The sequence below is a fragment of the Megascapheus bottae genome, chromosome 5, assembly GCF_031878675.1.
Source record: "Megascapheus bottae isolate mThoBot1 chromosome 5, mThoBot2.hap1, whole genome shotgun sequence".
NCBI classification, from domain to species: Eukaryota; Metazoa; Chordata; class Mammalia; order Rodentia; family Geomyidae; genus Megascapheus; species Megascapheus bottae.
This window is the reverse complement of record NC_143513.1, coordinates 25,116,817-25,122,790: the sequence shown is the minus strand read 5'-3', so window position 1 is coordinate 25,122,790 and position 5,974 is coordinate 25,116,817.

Sequence of the window (5,974 nt, the reverse complement as noted above, 5' to 3'; positions counted from 1 at the left end):
TGTGTGTGTGTGTGTGTGTGTGTGTGTGTGTGTGTATGTACGTACTACTACTAGGGCTTGAACTTAGGGCTTTTCACTGTCATATGGCTTTTTACTCAAGGTAGGCACTCTATCACTTGAGACATACCTCCAGTTCTGGCTTTTTCTGATTAATTAGATATAAGAGTTTTACATAGCTTTCTGCCTATACTGAATCTTGGTCCTCAGACCAAGATTACAAATGTGAGCCACCAGTACTTTCCAGCTTCCTCTTTCTTAATGCAATCATGCAAACGCATGACCAGAGCTCCAGCAGCTATCTCAGACCATTGAAGTTAATCTGAAGATAGAAGCCACATATTGGAAAAGCCAGAATAAAAATACAAAAGTCTCTCTGGAGCTATCATACTAATTTCAGCTTACCTATTTCCATGGTAGATATACACATATACGAATCTAAGCCAGTATTATTTTCAGTTTCCTTTTTTAGGAAATCAAGTTTATTGGCTGGAAACTTTCTTTTAATATTGTTTTCTCTTATTTGCTTTTTGGTGCATTTTCTTGGAATCTTATGAAGATTTTCTTTTTGACATTCATTTTTATAATTTCCTGGTGTTCTTTCTTGTTCTATGAGTGCTCTTGTTGACGCAACATCTTCTCTTACTTCTCTCTTTGAGGTGAGGGTATAGTTTTCTTGTTTTCAGCCTTGTTTTTGTGACTCCCAAGTTTATTTTTGCTGTTAGTTTTTCTCTTTTTCATGTTAAATGTTTTCTTCAAATACATTCAAATATTGGATGACCTTTTATTGTCAAGTTCTGTTGAAGAGGCAGTTGGCAGCTCTGTGTCTGTGGATGAACTTCCACGCCTGGAACGCTCCTTTGCAAGGGTCAAGAAGGACACATCCCATAAAGCACAGTCCCCTGAAGGCAGCATAGGAAACTGTTCCTCTCTAAGTCAATTGGGATTTTGAGGAAAAGGATCATCAAACTTTTCAGCAAACCTGGCTGGAAGCTCAGGGAGGAGACATCTTATGGCCCTGTATGCTGATGTGTCTCACTTGCTATTCCCTGTCCTTTTTCCATTCTTTATGGGTCGTGCTGTTCCCATGGAACATCTCTGAGTGACATGCTTCAAAAGAAAGGGGAGGAGGGAGAGAAGAGGAGGGAGGGGAGAGGAAGAGGGAAGGAAAGAAGGAGGGAGGGAGGAGAGAAAGGAGGGAAGGGAGGAAAAAGGGAAGGAAGGAAGGAAGAAAGAAAGAAGGAGGGAGGGAGAAGCAGAGTGTAGATGCTTATTATGCCTGTAATCCTAGTGACTAAGGAGGCTGAGATCTGAGAAATGTAGTTCAAAGTCAGCCAGGCACATAAGTCTGGGTGACTCTTATTGACAATTAACCAGCAAAAATCTAGATTCAAGTGGTAGAGTGCTTGAAAGCCTTGTTTGAAAAAGTGAAGCAAGAACTTGTGGCCTTGAGTGCAAGCCACATTACTGGCACACAGACACAAAAATAAATTAAATCAAGTCACTGTACCCTCTCTTGATTTGTCTCTGGAAGTTAATGAACAATAATTTAACATGAATTGCCTTCTGTGTAGTTGGCAGTGTGCTTTAAAGATTTAAATATGCCAGAGAACAAGTATACAGGGGCCAAGACCAACAGCCTAAGGCATTTGTGTACTGCCACCATCTGCCATTGGTACATGCCAGATGGATGAAAGGCAGGTGCATTCTTTCTCTTCCATGTAACTATAAGGTCCACAATTTGCTTCTTTTGTGCACTGTTCAAGAAGGATGGAGAATCCAAAGTTCTAGGTCTTGCAGTTTGTGTGATTAACGCTACTGATTCTTGCATTTGCAATTAGCCTTTCATAATATCTGTTGTTAAAAATAGGTCATGCTATGGTGATGTGATTTGGGGAGAAATTATCATAAGAATAATAAAATCAGTAAAGAAAAGCTAATTGTGCACTGGGTACTTTATATGCACTATCTCATTTAGTCAGGGAGAGAATACTATGCAGTACATACTATGATAATTACTTCCATTTGTCAAGTTGGAAAATAGGTACAAAGGGGTTAAGTAACTTTGCCCCAAATCACACCATAAACAGTGAGGATCTGGGATTTAAAAATAGGTCTCTTTGGTTTCATTCTTAGCACAAAGATGCTATAATGAATTTCATTTGCATTTCTATATCCTTTTGAATAGTATTGAATCAGACATTAAAATTTTACTGCACAGTTTTTACATGATTTTCCTGTGTGTATGCTAATAGTTACATTTTTGAAATGAGAATAAAATTTTATCTTAATTATATCTTAGACTAAAATTGTACTATATTTGAATAACTACCTGGAAATGAATTTATTCCATTAAATATTCATAACTTGGCCTCTGTGTGCAAAGAGCCCAGTTGGATTCTGGGTAGGAGGAGCTTCACAGTATTTGCTCTCTGGTTTTTACAAATTTCACCATTTGCAGGCATGTTGCCAGAGCACCTCACCTGTTAAGGAATGAAACTACCCATCATGTTATTAGCTTGAACTTCAACTTTTTTCTTTTTAAACTTCACAGAAGTTTCACAGAAGGGATTCAACACGCCAATTCATTGCATCTTGGTCAATGTCACTCTTCCATGAAACTTAATGGAATTTAAACTGAGGATCACATCTGGGTAATTCCACATAAGAGACATATGTAGAATTAAAGATTTTTTTTAAAAAGCCTAAAAAGTAGACTGTCCTTGAAACTTGCTTTACTTGTTAGGGAATTGGCTATAGTAAAGCTTGCTCCTATAATAATGCCTCAATAAAGAAAACTGACAGGGCACATGGGATCATGCTTAAGATGCAGAACAGAACAATACAGTCTTTGTCTTGAGATAATTGACTTAGTGCTGTGTGAAAGTTCTGAGTGGATAAGGAAGCAGCTGCTAATAAATTGATCAAACAATCTATTTCCCCTTTGGTGAAAGGACAAATGCCTACTGAGAGAGGATTACTGAGATTCCATTTTAACAATATATTTATGTCTATTTGGAGGGGACTGAACATAGATTTACAAACAATAATTCAGAGCCATATAAGTATAGCTGCTTTGAGATAAATACATACTGGTTAATTCAGAATTTTTCAGTATTTCTCTCTCAGCTGCCCTCTTATATAAAGCTTTCCCTGATTGAGATGACTATCAAGTGGCATGTGTGTATCTCTTTCTTGCTTCCTGAGTTCTGAGTTCCTTGAAGGGGGAGATGTGGCCTGTTACCCCAATCCTCTAAGTGGGATTTCCTTTACTCTTTCCTCTTAAAGAAACAGAGCAAGAGAAGAGAAAAAGATCTTCAATTCATCCAAAAAGTCAGCAGAAATATTTGTACACAGCATGCTGGTGATTCTAGCACAAATGAAATTTTGAAAAAAAATCACTCAACTGCACAAAGTTGATGAACTGCCTTGGAAGGTAGCAGGTTTTACGTAACTCAGCAGATAAGCCTGAGGGAAGAAAAAGCACCAGTCATGCTCAGAGCCACAACATGGGAAATTGTAAGAGCCAGATTTTTTTCTCATCGAAATCATCTGGGAGGGAAACAAGGGAAAATACAGAGAGAGGATGGGAATCTGGATTGTGTTACCATAGGGATTTGAAAAAAGATATTTTTTTTCAAGACTGAACTTTAAATGCGGCCCCATTTGCTAGTTACCATCCCTCCTAGAACATACACCACATTGTCTGGGTACAAATTGTGTCCGCATATCCTTTTATAGATCCCTAAAATTATAAGAATTTGCTCACACTACCCTTGGCAAATAATTAGATAAAAGTTTGTCCTTTCTCTTTCTCCATGGGTATCACTATCTCTAGCCTCTGAAGACCTTGACCTGGGTTTGTAACTTTGCTATTCACTGTTGTTTTGTTATTCTTGCTGCTTGACTGCTCCCAGAAGATGGAACATTGTTCATTTTCAGTTTGAATAATGACAGGATTCACTGTATTCCATCACACGGGTTTCCAGGAGCTTTTAAAGAAATCATTACAGGTTAAATAACTCTGGGCAGGAGCCTAATGCATTTGTTGGCAGCTGCTCTTTCTCCAACCTAGAAATGGAACCATTTTTCCCCTTTACAAGTGCATTTGAGAATACTTTTCTGACGGTCAAGTAATGTCAACTTTTTTAAAGGCCCTAAGAGCTACCATAGGAAAGAATCAATCTTTGCTATAAAATTGAAAGCTTTTCGGATTTAATAAACTTAAACAGAAGGTGAAAACCTCATTAGTGCATGAAAAGTTTGCCATCATATTATCTTTTGCTCTGTCTCTGTCTCTCTGTCTCTGTCTCTGTCTCTGTCTCTGTCTCTGTCTCTCTCTCTCTTTCTCTCTCTCTCTGTGTGTGTGTGTGTGTGTGTGTGTGTGTGCTAGTGCTGGGTCTTGAACTCAGCCTAGATGTTGTCCCTTAGCTTCTGTTGCTCAAGGCTGGTGCTCTGCCTTACTTGAACATCATTCAATCAAGCGAGCCTCAGATCCACTTCTGGCTTTGGTAGTTAATTGGTAATAAGAGTTTCACAGATTTTCTTGTCTTGTCCCTCTTAGTCTTTCTTTGTCTAGCAAATGGAATACAAAGCCTCTTAGTGACTTGCAAGGTCGCATACCTGTTCATACCATTCAAAAACAGATACAAGGATTAAAAGATCATGTTGCCTGGCACTGGTAGCTCTCACCTGTAACCCTAATTAAAAGGCTTAGATGTGAGGATCAAGGTTCTAAGCCATCCCTAGCAAGAAAGTACGTGAGACTCTCATCTCCAATTAACAACCAGAAAGCCAGAAGTGGAGCTGTGGCTCAAAGTGATGGAGCAATCGCCTTGAGCAGAAAAAGTCAGGACAGTGCCTAGGTCCAGATATCAAGCCCTATTACCACCACCAGCAACAACAAAAAGAAAAAATAGATGAAGAAAGAAAAAAAGAAGGAAAAGAAAGAAAGAAAAAAGAGACTATGTTTAGATTGTTTATGCTTACTGGATGCCATTATCCTTCTTCTCTAGTTGCTTAGGAATTTTCTTTGTCTCCTCATGTGTTTTCAAGTATTGAGGATTGAACCTGGGGTCTCATGATGCTGGTAAAGTCTCTACCACTTTAGCTATTCCTCTTTCTTTTAATGACCTGCTAGAACAAGCTAACTCTAGTTAGATCTGTCTTCAAATTTTACCCAAATCTCTTCCTTTCCATTCACTAGCCATTATGTTGTCTGGATTCCTTCCCAATTCCCCTAACTATTCTCAGCGTGTCCATCTTGGCTTCTATACAGTTCATTCTCCACATAGCTGCAAAGTAGTTTTTGGAAAGGTACATCATTTGATAACATAAAGCTCTCCAATGTCTTCCAAACTCTTCTCCATGGCCCATAAAACCATATATGGATACACATCTATTGGAGGCTGTCTCAGGGTCTCTTAACTTGCTGTCTAATACTTTTAATATGATAGCTTAGTAAAAAAGTTTTAGGCCGCTTACTTTGTGCTAAGAGACATCTGGATCATTATCTTTATTTACTGATTGCTTTGCTCTGTGTACAGAGACATCCAGAGGCTATCCTGACAAAGTTAATCTATAGACTGCTCTGCCTTATGCTAAGGAATGTTTGAACTGTTATCTCGACAAGTTAACTTGCCCCATGTCTTGTTTTCTCAGGCCCCCTTTCCTGCTTACCTTGATATTCTTGCAAGCTAGCCCCTGCTTTAAAGCCCTATATAAACCCCCTCTGACTTTCAATAAACAGACCTTGATCAGAACACTGTCTTGGTCTCATTCTTTGTGTTTGTCTGTCCCACTCATTTAGGTACGGTTCCCTTTCGGGTCTCAGTTGACTGAACCCCGCGGGCCGGGGCAGATTGGCGCCCAACGTGGGGCTCGAGGCACGGGAACCCTGCCTAAAGCCGTCGCCACCGAAGAAGGACTGCGCAGTCCAAGCCACCCCAAATTCAGAGGACGAGGAGTACCCACCTGC